The sequence below is a fragment of the Danio rerio genome, chromosome 8 (assembly GCF_052040795.2).
Source record: "Danio rerio strain M-AB ecotype USA chromosome 8, GRCz13ab, whole genome shotgun sequence".
Classification (NCBI taxonomy): Eukaryota; Metazoa; Chordata; class Actinopteri; order Cypriniformes; family Danionidae; genus Danio; species Danio rerio.
Genome location: NC_141028.1, coordinates 37,653,581 through 37,667,165, shown reverse-complemented (window position 1 = coordinate 37,667,165; position 13,585 = coordinate 37,653,581). Strand labels below are relative to the sequence as shown.

General features: G+C 32.6%; 1 protein-coding gene across 20 annotated transcripts in view; it reads left to right on the top strand.

Moving 5' to 3' along the window:
* Nucleotides 1–13,585, top strand: part of LOC147842743 (uncharacterized) — a 227,523-nt gene that overhangs the window by 104,687 nt on the left and 109,251 nt on the right. For 14 of the 20 annotated variants that reach the window (XM_087265086.1, XM_087265087.1, XM_087265079.1 and 11 more), the window contains 3 exons: nucleotides 265–319; nucleotides 1,071–1,128; nucleotides 12,485–13,258. The exons of 1 other annotated variant lie outside the window; for it this stretch is intronic. The gene's annotated coding sequence lies outside the window, so the exon portion shown is untranslated. Of the gene's footprint in view, nucleotides 1–264; nucleotides 320–1,070; nucleotides 1,129–12,484; nucleotides 13,259–13,585 lie in introns of those variants that run through there. 5 more of the 20 variants (XM_087265094.1, XM_087265093.1, XM_087265092.1 and 2 more) reach the window with 1 other exon arrangement.

Here is a 13,585-nt window from a genome sequence, read left to right as displayed (position 1 = left end):
GTACTGCTAAGTCACATCCAATAGTCATACTTGGTCCTCATAAACCATGACTAAACACACTGTGTTTAGTCACTGTCCTGTGTGTTTATTCATGGTTTATGAGGACACAGTATGTGTAGGTTTACAATGTTACCAGTAGACTGTTATTTTATAACATGTGTGTTTCTTCATGGTTTATGAGGACATGATTGGTTTTGCAAGACTTAAAGCTTTCAGTAAGTGAATTTCATGTTTTCTTCATCTTTCTTTACTTCTCTCTTTCAGCACCTCTATAAGTCAGTCACTTTGACAAACACAAACAGAGCTGTCTTCTACAGAGGTTTGTTAATTCTTTTGTAATGCTATTTTGACACTCCTTAAAAGGATAGTTCACCCAAAAATGACAATTTTGTCATCATTTGCTCATCCTTCACTTCCTTCAATCTGTGTTTCTTCATGGTTTATGAGGACACAGTATGTGTAGGTTTACATGGTGCTAGCAGTAGACTATTATAACATGTGTTTCTTCATGGTTTATGAGGGCATGGTTTGTTATGCGAGACTTTAAAAGTAAGTAAACGAATGTTGAATTTTCTTTATCTTTGCTTTTCTGTTTCAGTACCTCCATGAGCCAGTCGCTTTGACCAACACAGAGTTGTTTTTTACAGAGGTTTGTTAATTCTTTTGTCAAGAATTAACAAACCTCTGTAGAAAACAACTCTGTGACTGGCTCATACCCAAAAATGACAAATGTGTCATCATTTGCACACCCTTTATGGGTTTATTTTTTCTGTTAAACACAAAAGAAGATGGAAGATGAAAACCTGTACTCATTGACTTCCATATTTTTGGTGTTTTTATTTTGGAATTCAATGATTGCAGGTTTTCTTCTTCCATCAAAATACCTTGTTTTTCGTTTAACAGAAAAAATAAACTTGTAAAGTAGAAAAGTCCAATAGTAGGAAAAATAATAACATGGAAGTCAATGAGTGCACGTTTTAATTTATTAAGAAAATAAACTAATAATAATTAAAATAATTAAATAATTTAAATAAGTGAATAATAATGTCTCTCTCACTTTCTCCCTTCAGGAAATAACAGGTGAATCTTGACAGAAATCCAGGAAGCCAGACAGTGATGGTGGTGATGGTAAGAATTTCTGTCAATAACAATGCAGGAAGAAACTAAGTAACTAAAATTACTTTAAAAATAATGTGCATTTTAGGCCTTTTTTATTTTAAGCAAATTTTAAGCATGATCTAAAGGGTTGAGTTTATTTTCTTAATGAGTTATAGGTGTATTTTGAGAATAAACCAATCAGAGTCTCATCTCCCATTCCCTTTAATAGCCTTGCATCGTGCCATAAGCGCATTTGCTATTTACATGACGTAAAGTAAGTTTAAGTGGAAAAACTGAGCATTTCACAAGCAAACAGTTAACAGTTATTTTTAACAGAAAACTGTTAAACAGAGCATCTACCGCGCGAGAATGAGAGATAAATGATCTACTTTCACTTTCGCTCTTGGTGGATAGGAAAATCTTTACGCACAGACATCAGTTAGCCTAATAATAATAATTAGTTGCGTTTGTTAAGCGCAAGTATTTGTTTCAAAACTATTTCTAAATGCAGTTCTAATTTTCAGCAAATGAATAAATGAACAATAATAACTAAGTGTTGTCATAAACCTGAGTTATATCCTAAAAAACATGTTGCCCGCATATGGTCTAAAACCTGCAGGTGGGCAAATCTAAGCTTTTTTTTTAATAAAACAAATATAAATATGGATATAATAATTAATACTGCTAATAATAACATACAAAAGCAAATTGTTATGAATAAAAACTATTGCGTCGTAGAGTGATAAACAGTGTTTGTTATTTTAAAGTGATAGGACTAAGATGGTCAATAAATAAGCTTTTTATTTACCTATTAATTCACAGTTTTAATTTACATTTTGTTGATTATATTTTACTCTTATTTTTACCTATTAAAAATCTTATTTTTTTCTTATTATTACTCTTATTTTACTTTTATTATATTTATATTTTACTATTATGTTATTTTGTCTCAATTACTGTACATTAATAGCAAATTAATATTTAAGTAGGCCTAATTATTTATTTAAAAACATTACCAGCGAAATACTGAGAAACGGTCTGGCGCTATTTTTATATACAGGCCTATCATAATTTTAAAGAAAGCTGCAAGGTGTGCTACATTATTTTAAATTATTTTTTCTGTCTGTTACTTGAAGTTCAGTGCGTGTGCCTGTGCGCTGAGAGACAAGGCAATATTGACAAAATATTGAATTTTGTTTTTTATATTGCATTGCATTAATTTGCAGAGATGTTTTATAGTTTATACAGGCCTAAAATAAACGCTTTGGTACAGAGTTATTATTTTAAAACGAACCTGTGTTTGTAATGATAGATGTAGGTGTCACAAAATACTTTTTAAATCAGTGTTTTTATTAATATGATTATTATTTATTGTGAACAACACTTAATAATTCGCCTTTTCTTCCGCCGTCTCATTAACACACCTTTATTAAATTACAATAATTAACAAATTGCACAAACAAACAGTAATATTTAAGAGTAAACTAATGAGCTATTTAAAAGTACACTTTAAAGAAAACCACATTTATAAGAGAGACTGTGCCTTAAAGCATATACTGCTCTGTCACACTGCTTTTATTTATTATTTTAGGTTTGTTTATGAATGAATTATTTAAGTTAAATATTTCATGTATGTGGTTTAATATTTAATTGGTCATTAAATCAAATGAAGAAGCTAGCTACTTTATTTTTTGACACTTCAACCGATCAATAAACAAAGAAATGAACAACCACAGATTATTTTATTCTCTCTGTAAAGTATTTAGATACTTAGACTATACTAAATAATTAGACTATTCTATATAGTTTTTAACATTGTTTGGGCTCAGTTGGGATTATTTGTTAATGAACTGCCACTCATCTTTCCATTAAACATTTTGATATTAAAATTATGTTTTAACTTTATGTCTCCAAGATTGCATTGTAATTTTCTAAGTTAAACTAAACTAGTTAAACTAGACAATTAAAATATGCTGTAAAAAAGTTTAGGTTGATAACTATTTTATTTTGGCTGGAAATGATTTACTGCTGGTTTTATCTGACCAGAGAACAACACAATGTTGGAATTGACGTAGTAGCATTGTGTAAAGTGCGATATGAGACAGCATATTTAATCCTTGCACTATTTTAAGTGAATGCATATGTATTCCACCGACTCCAAAATTAGGAGTTAAGAGTCTCATCCAAAAAACTCAGAACCGAACTTCCCTAATCGACGCCCTATTGATGTTTCTTTGTGCCATTATTAACTGTTTATCACTGAACCTATAACTGTTTTTGATTAATTCAAAGTATAGCCCAGACTATTTTTTTCCTTTTCAAAAGCAGAAGCAGTATAGCCTAAACAGGACAGTTTTACAAATGTACAGATAAGCATTTTTATAACTGAACATCACAAAAGGCCTACAAGAATTTTCAGTCCATTTTTATATACAGGCCTATTATAATTTTAAAGAAAACTGCTAGGTGGGCTATATTATTTTAAATCTAGCCTATATTATTTTTATTAATTTCCTCTGTATCTGTCACTTGCGATTCAATGCACACGTGCTGAGCGAGACGAGAAATAAGGCAATATTGACCATTTTTTATAGGCCACTATAGTATATAATAGTTTATTTTTACATATAGTATTGCATTAATTTGCATTGACGTTTTGTAGTTTGTAGAGGCCTAAAATGAATGCCTCGATTTGGAGTTATTTAAAACATAATCCTGCGTTTTTAACATTCTTTAAACCAATGTTTTTTAGTATTATTATTTAATGTGAATAACTTTTAATTAAAAATTGTAATGTATTTATTACACCACCTTATTGGGAAAAAAAAACGATCAATTACAGTGCTTCCCGCAGGTTTGAAATATAGGACTTGCAGCATTGAAACACCATTTACCCACATCACATAGTTAACTATGCGACAGACAAAACTTAATTGCATTTTTAATAATAATTGTATTTATTATGACACTTTTTCTTTTAATGGGTTAAAGTAAAAAAAAAAAAGAAAGAATGTTACAAAAGACTGAAATCAAAAAGAAATGCTTTATGCTATTTAGGAGCAATGTGCAGCCACTGACAGGTAAAATTCGCTTTTCTCTCTCAAGTTCAAAGCAAATTAGGCTTGCCACGATAGACGGTGTTGACGGTGATACCGGTTTTAAGACGCAACACCGGTGACATCACGTTTTTACCGTGACACCGTCCTCACATTTGTTTTTTCTAAGTATTCGTTTTTTTATTTATTTTTTTATTAAATATTTATTTTAATTAAATGGAAAATAGAATTCGTAATAATTTTGTCACGTTCAACAAAAATAAGAGTCAAAATAGGATCCAAATGCAAGTGAAAATAAGGTTTATTTGACCAAGTCAAAATAAACAAACAGGGAAGTGACAGGCTAGGAGGACGACGAACACAGGGCAGGAACAGACAGGAAAAAACAGGGTCCAGAAATCTCCTCAGGGGCCTGAGCACAGATAACACACATGAGAACAGATGTAACGAACTGACAATGAGACATAGAAACGTCGCCCTGATATAGGGCTAATAATGAGCCTCAGCTGGTGAGTAATCAGCCCCGCTGATAGTCGTCATGTCACGTGAGCATAACAAATACACATGGACAACCAAAACAAAACAAACCCACGTGATCAAACATACACTCCGGAAAAGCGCACAAACCTGCAACCGTGACAAATTTACTTAAGACCAGAGCATGCTTTATAATTAAAATCTGAACATAGTAATGCGTCATATTTCATTTATCACGTGAGAATAAATATGCAAGGCATACTCTCATTTTAAAAATCACGCGACCATCATCTCACAGTGTTTAATAATAAATATCTTATTTTTATTAAAACAAGAATGATGTAGCAATGCTGCGCCATTGACAAGCCATCTGCAGAGAAACAAAGCAATCATCACGGCAACTGAAGTGAGCACTTTTTCCGAAGTTCAGCTCTTCTTTTTTGCACTTTATGCATTTCATGTAAAAAAATAAAAGATGAATATGCCTACAAGAATGTAACCTGTGTGCGCGTCTTTTATCACTGAGGCCGCTGTCTTTAAAAACCGAAAGTTGCTTCATCTGTCTGGAAATATTTCGGCTTTTAATAAATGAAAAGTTAATTTAGGTGAGCCAATATTAAAAATTGCTGTAAAGTAACTGTGAAGTGCGGCTACACATCGAATCTGAGGTCTGATCTCATCTCTCTCTCGCTATCATTCAGACATCGAAACGCCACACAGGTCAAGTCGCAAAACTGAGGCTGGTACCAGCTGACAGGTAGAACAGCTGAAGCCTTTGCGAAATCTGTCAAAATACAGCGCTGAAATTAACAGGCACAAATATCTTTGAGCCAGAAAGTCACGCCTTATCTGTCAAAACGCAATTCGAGCCAATAGGAGTTGTGTAGCCTATTAATTATATTAATTCTAATAAAATGAAAACCAAATTAAACTATTCATTGCATTTTTCGATTGATAAAAATATACGTAAACGAAAAAAAATCAAAGGGTGGCTAGTTTGTATTAATGTGTCTTAAAATTAATAAAAATATGCTCAGCCTATTTAAGCTTCACGGTTATATGCTGCGAACCACGTTACTGAACTACAATATCTCCGAGGGAGACTATATAACTCGATAGACAACATTACCGTGAGGGATTTTAAAAACAAAAGGTGTTTTAAAAAAGGAACAACACGCCAATCGGCAACAAATAAAACATCTTGCCAGGGTATGCTGTGTGTAATCCGCCACTGACAGTGACATAAGACACCTGCGCCTGTCAACTGTGCTTGTAAGAGAGCTCAAAGCTTGTATCGATATAACCAAAAAAAGCAAGATCATATAGTTTAGATTATTTTTTTAGCCTGTTAAATAAAATTGCTTTTATTTAGCCTGTCTTTAGATTTTTTACACAATGTTTAATTTCTTAACATCTCTTTCTTTTTTATTTAAAGTTTATATATAAAATGAGTGCTAGCTTGTTTAGTTGTGATCATTATGCAAGGATCATATTTCATATTCGGTTTATTCTTCACTAGCCTATAAATTCGTTAATAAGGCTATTTTATAAACGGATTGTTCATAAGGACTAAGCTATTAATATATAATGCAATAGGCTAAATAATACATTAAGAAATTGAAGTCAGGTAGGACAACAAAAGACAACCAAACATATTTCCCCTGTTAGCAAATGTAACCAAAAAGTATCTTTACGTGCAACAAGCTGCTCATCTGAGGGTGTGTTCAGCACGATGGGGAACATAGTGAGCCCCACAAGATCCCATCTTAAGCCAGAGATGGTCAACATATTGGCCAGGATTCCTCGCAAAGAACAAGTAAACCTCACTGTTAATAAATGCCAATTTACAATGTTTTATTTATTTATTTTTTTTAAAGACTGTGTCAACCTGTCATTTTTGTAATGTAATTTTGAAAGCTTTTCTTTTATATTTGTTTCTTGTTCATTCGTTTAATCTTATTTAAACTTTGTGCAATTTAATTACTTATCTTGCTATTTTATTTTCTTATTCGTTTTAAAAACATTCTAACATTCATCACATTCGTCCATTCAAACAATTTACGCCGAATTGGCAATTCCCGCAAAACTGAAAGTGAAAGTATTATATGCATTTATAAGCTATTTAAAAGCAGAAAGAAAAGAGGAAACCCCGACCCCCACTATGATACCGGTATTACCGGTGTTGTCACATGTCGATTAACCGGTGGGGAAATTTCCTCATCGTCACAACCTTAATTTGAATGATTTTAGATGTGTATATAAAATAGCCTATGTAAAATATTAACATCATCAAATTAATAAAATAATGACAAATTTGAAATAAATGACAGAAAAGTTAATAAAAACAGACATTCTCTAAAAAATGTAAAAATCGCAATATTAAAATGAGTAGATTTTTTTTAAATAAAATGCGTTGATTAACTATTACTATTGGTGTATATATTTTACAGCCAGTCTAGATCTCATTACGTCCTCTCCCGAGTATATAGCCGAAGTTTTTCTTAGTCGTTTACATTAAAGAATCTATTATTTACTTTTTCTCTCTGTATCGCGGCTGAGTGTGCGCTGTCAGCTGAATATAGGCTTAAATTAAATCTAAAAAGCAACTAGCCTGCGAGCTAATATTTGTTCTTTTTTTTTTCGCATAACAGCCAATTTCAACCGCGAGGAGATACCAACAGCTTGATATGCAACATTTTCTAAAATGTTATTTAGCTCGGAATAAAAACAATTCACAAAAAATGATTTAGTGTGTGTGTTTTTTTAAGATTGGATTAGCCTATTTCACAGTGTGTAAACATTAGAAATAATAATTAGGCTAAAATACAGTAGATTACCCCTTCATTCAGATTTATGTCGTTGTTTGGGAAACTCTCCCCTGGTCTAGAAGTTTCTCTTGCTTCTTATCTGCTCCACAAGCGCAGCACGCTTCTTCCTCTGGCTCTGCACCAGGGCTGGGTTTCCCAAACAACAACGTAACTCGCGGCAGAAATATCATAGTATCATAGTGTCGTTTGGGAAAAGAACGATGTAGTGACGAGTGTGTCCCAAAACCTGTAGTTTCTCTGTCACAGATCTATTGTTTGACCCACATTAGTTATAACGTAAAATGCCCATAATGATGCTCTAAACGAGGTGGTAACAATTTCTTTAGAGAAAGAGAAAAAAAAACATTATTTTATTTGCAAATTATATTGTTTTACACAATCACACATTTAAAAAAAAATCTATCATAGTTTTGGTGAAAACATGCACTTATATTCCATATTAATTGAAATATATATAACGGCACATATAAGACCTATATTTGTTTCCTTTACAAATATTATTAAGAATTTCATTTCTAATTTCATATATAAATCATTAATGGTTGTAGGCCTAATTTACAGTAGGCTATTTATTTAGAAATAGAAAAAACTTTTTAATATAATATTAATTATTATTATTATTATTAAAGTAGGATATTGCAAACAATATGCAAAATAAATGCAAACAATATTCCATGACTCCAATATCAATTGCTACGAGCCTAATATAGAAATTTTAATTAACACGTAGTTCAGTCCATAAGTTGCTGTGAATAGAAACAGCCTATATAAGCCTACATTACCAGAAGTTGGCCTATAGGTAAAAGGTATATAACCGGGGATTTTGTGTCAACCTTGCTTGTGAAATATACTCAAGATATACCCCTGCCCTCATCTCAAACGAAATGTTTGGCTATTAATGAAGCAGCCTGTCTGAGGTGTTAATGGGGCATTGCGCTTTAACCGAAAACAACAACAACCCAAAAGCACTAAATTGGTTACAGGGGTTGCTTCAGAAAATTGCCTAATAATAATAGAAGTAGTAGTAATAATAATAATAATAATAATAACTACTGGCATGTTTATAACTAAAGTTGTTTTTACTTCGGTTGCACCACATGCTCTTAAGGCAAACCGTAGTTAGTAAGGTCATAAGCTCTCCGTAAAGCCATACATAGTTGCATTAAATCACCTAATATCAAATAAAAAGTGTTTCAATCGTTAAACTGATTTAGAATTCTGCAACTAATGCATCTACATATAACTGTTCTTTGAAAATTTGCTGTGAATGCACACAAATTACACAAAGTTATCAAAACATAAAACTTGATTTTTTAAATATTCTACACGTTAAAGAAAAAATAGCAGGGAGAAAAAACCCAGTCATAAAGAAATGTATGTTAACACAAAACATTTCTTGAAACAAAATTAAACTCTTCATTCACAAACCGAAAGAAATGCGAGATTTAGGAAGAAAATAAGGCTGTGAATAGAGGGAGATCATCGCAAGCTCCTCGATGTAAACTAATCTCACCGTCATCTCTTTTCTACCATTATACATGGGGGGAGGCTGCGGTAAATTTTTAGTTGGAACACAGCGTTAGGTTTAAACTGAGTGAAATGCTGCAACACAGAAACATTTAGTAGTGCGTACATTGTAAATTAGTGTCCCTTTAAGTCACAACTAGGCTTCATTTTAACTTACACACTGCTGGTGCAACTGGCCCCATGTAATCAAAAAAGGCTGCATATTAATAAGTGGGTCGCGGGTTATAATCTAAAAGCTATTGCCAGTCAAACACAGCACAGCCATTACAGCAAAATGGAGAGATTTAAATGTACATATTGCACATATGGAATTATCCACTCACTGCATGTCGTCTACCCTGATAAACATGCTAATTGTCTTATTATTATTAATATTATATTGTATGCACTTATGAAATTAAAGTTTATAGAGCCTGGTTTATACTTCTGCGTTATGATCGGCGTAACCCACGGCACATGCAACCCGCGTAGCTGTTTATTTTACTTCTGCGCAATGTCTCTGTTGGTCTGCATTAACACTTTCAAAACGCTAGTTGGCAGTGAGGTGTTAATGTTCCTCTGTGTTGAGTTTCTTCGCTGTTGTTTTGTTTTTTCTAAACGCTTCCTGAACATGCAAGTGACTCAAACTCGCTCATTTTGAGGCTGGAACCGGCGGACGTGGAACAACTTTAACTATGAGATAAACACAAAACAAAACTTTCTATCCAGAGATCCTTCATGGGACTCCACACTTGTAAACAATCGCTCTATTGGGCTCGCACCACTCGCACGGCTCTTGGTCCCGCCCCCAGACTTGTCAGCGCTGCCAAGCCGACCAATCACGACCATCAAACAAATCACGACCTTGCGCTCTGTGTCGTTGCGACTTGTAGTTACATTTTTTGAGAGGTGCACATCATCGACGCCGACGGCCAATAAACAATGCTTAAACATTAAAATGTGCTTTTAGAAACTTAAAATATTTATGTTTCTAATATTTAATTATACATTTGCTGTGTTTAATATAGGGGATAGAATAGCATACAGTATATAAAAAAAAAAATTTTTGTCCTTTATACCGAAATAGGCCGGCTATAAGAGGAGGCGCTCTATTAAACAAGCAGAAACAGCACAGACTGTTCACTCTGCATGCATGTGAAAGAAATGAACTGAGAAAAATAAACAGACGATAAATAATAGGCGACTCACCTTACGTGCCGATATGCCCATTTATTTAATTCATAACTGCCACTAATAGCTATGCAAAAGGGAACCTATTTTGAGTGTTTGGCATGTAGTGACAGATTTTCAAATATTTGTAACCTGGCCTATAATAAATAATAATAATTATTGATAAAGCAAGTTATACTGCAATCAGGTGATGTGTTTCATTGACTCGATAACCTTAATATTTTGTAGTGTGTGCTGTGACGCGATTTTCATTTCTTGCAATGTGCGCACGTTTAAGATTTGAGGTAATAACATCGCCATGATAGTCAAAGAAATGTAAACATTCTTTTTACCCCAACACAATTTAATAGGGCGCTATAAAGGCTAAACAACTTCATTCTTATATTTGTTTAATTTTTGCAGCCTGGGGCTATACTTCTCACCATCTATTGTATCTTTTCTAAAGCATACAGTATAGTGTAAAAGCATGTTTATTACTAAGAAAAAAGAAAATGTATTTTTTAATTGATCACATCACATAATCTACTGTAGGCTACATTACACATACAGTAAGGGCTGCTCTATTATGGGAAAAATCATAATCACGATTATTTTTGTCATAATTGCAAACAAGATTATTCAAAACGATTTTTCAGCTGAAGTCAAAATTATTAGCGCTCCTGTGAATTTTTTATTTATATTTTTTTAATAAATATTTCCAAAAGGATGTTTAACAAATTCAGGATTTTTTTACAGTATTTTCTATAATATTTTTTTTCTTCTGGAGGAAGTCTTATTTGTTTTATTTTGGCTAGAATAAAAGCAGGTTTAAATATTTTGAAACCTATTTTAAGGTCAATATTAATGACTTGCCCAATTATCCTAATTAAGCCTTTGAATTGTACTTTAATCTGAATGCTTGTACTTTGAAAAATATATAGTAAAGTATGTGCTGTCATCATAACAAAGATGAATGAAATCAGTTATAAAAAATTAGTTATTAAAACTATTATGTTTAGAAATGGGTTGAAAAAAAATCTTCTTTCCATTAAACAGAAATTGGTGGAAAATGGTTGCTAATAATTCAGGAGGGCTAATAATTCGGATTTCAACTGTATATATGCAGTTATTTTCCTCCCTGTAAATGAGCAAAGGGAAATATGTACAATAGAATAAAAATATGAAACAAACTGTACTTTAAGCTTCTTATAAATGATCACTGAACACAGCATTTTGACACCTATTTGACCATTAAAACGCTCACAGTAAGATAACTTTAGATGTGTGTACTCTGCTCGTCTAGCCTAAGTGCACACACACAGCAGCATGTACAAATCAGATTATGAAAAATGATGAAGAGCATGCTTTTCCTTTTATCCTTTATTTTTAGTTTTTTTTTTTTTTTTTATTTACACATTTTTTTAAGTGGTGAGGACAATATCCACTGGTTCCCCCCTCCTGTATAATAATTAAATGTTACATTTTTAAGAACTTCACAAATAGCCTAAATAACACTTTTCAGTATCAGTGATAATATAAATAGTAACTAATAATAATAATGATAATAATAAAAAGAAGAACAAAAAATATTAGCCTATTGATAACAATATAAGTGAGATGTTGAGGAAAAAACAGCGTAGGCTACTAACTCTCCACTGTTTTTGGTAAATTATTTGACAGAAAAGCTAACATGCTGACACATTGTCTGGATTAAGCAGACCTAGTTGGAGTCGCAATGTTTCCAGCAGCACTCAATACACGTTCAGACTTTCTATCGCAGTGCTTGTAGCGCAAATGCACAAATGCTTTTTCCTATGCTACATTTCTCGTCAATGTCTTCCATTTATCACTTTCTCTTTTGTATCTGGCCATTTTTAAATAGGGCTCTGCGATATCTGGCTGACAAAAAATCAAAAAATAAATTTAAATTTTTATAATTTTATATATTTTTATTTTATTTTTTGTGCTCATAATATTGACCTTTGCAGTTTTTACCTTTTTATTATTCAGCTAAACTAAAAAACGGAAGACTTTCTCCAGTGGAAAAATATAATAGGGAATATTATGAAATTATTGATTGCCTTTTTTTAAAATTAAGAAAAGTCTTTACATGGAAAGGTCATATCACTTTCAATAGTCCACAATGATTCAAAGCAGCTACTGAAAGTTATACTCGCATATGTTGCTGTTAAATCATGTAGTTGTGTGATGTATAACCATGGTGTAAGTGCACACCTAAGGATTAACCTTTTTTCCAAGAAAGAGACTTTTAAACGATATTGATGAACAGTTGATATGATCTATTAAAAGTCAGTGATGCTAACAGTTAATCATCTTGTTTGCTTTCAGGCTCTAGCACTGGCAGAACAACCTACATGAGAAGACCATGGACAAAAGCAGACGTGAAGGCTGTAATGAGTTCAAAAGACTGATTATTATTATACACATTTTCATTTTTTTTCCTTGTCACAGAGTGACAATATTTAACCATTTTCAAACCCACTTCTGTTCCATGCCAGTGCTTCACAGTCCATCATCACTCTAGGGTAGTCTCTACATTGCTCTACAGTTTGCCTCTGCTTCTCAACCCATGTCTGCCACTACTCCACAGTCTGGTACTGCTCCACAGTCCAGGTCCACGTCTGCTTCATGAGCCTGGGCAATACCCATCACACAAAAATACATAACCCACAAATGCAGTCCCTCAGACTAAACATTTACAACAGTGTTGAGTAGCAAAAAGACATGTTTTTTGTTTTTTATTTACATGTTTGAAAATGGTCAAATATTGTCACTGTGACAAAAAAGTGAAAATGTGTATGATATTAATTAGTCACATTATAACACATTATATTACTGTCACATTACGAAATTTAGTTTTTAATCTGTTTTGTGTTCATATCATTCTGTATGTATCATTCAATTTGTGGAATCAAACTTTTATGTCTAGTTTTATCTTTTTTTCTTTTTATCTATCTTTTTATCTATTTTTATCCATCTATTTTTTGTTCTTGTCAGAGCGATAATAGTTGATGCATTTCATAATAAAATGTATATACATGTTTAGTTCCCCTGCTGTTTTCCTGGACTTCAAAAGTAAAATAAAAAAAGTTTATTTTTTTATTTCTGTCATTGAGTGGCAATGTTTTGTATTTGACAGTATTCTAGTGCACTACCATGTTGTGTTCTAGTATAAATATTTAAATTTGAAAAAGAATAATCTGTTGAACGACTTAATTACATTTTAAAATACCATTAGTTTGTTTATAAGCTGTAATCATTCATTCATTCATTTTCTTTTCGGCTTAACCCCTTTATTTATCAGGGGTTTCCACAGTGAAATGAACCACCAACTTATCCAGAATATGTTTTACGTTGCGGTTGTTCTTCCAGCTGCAACCCATCACTGGAAAACATCCATACACACTCATACACACACACACTACGGAC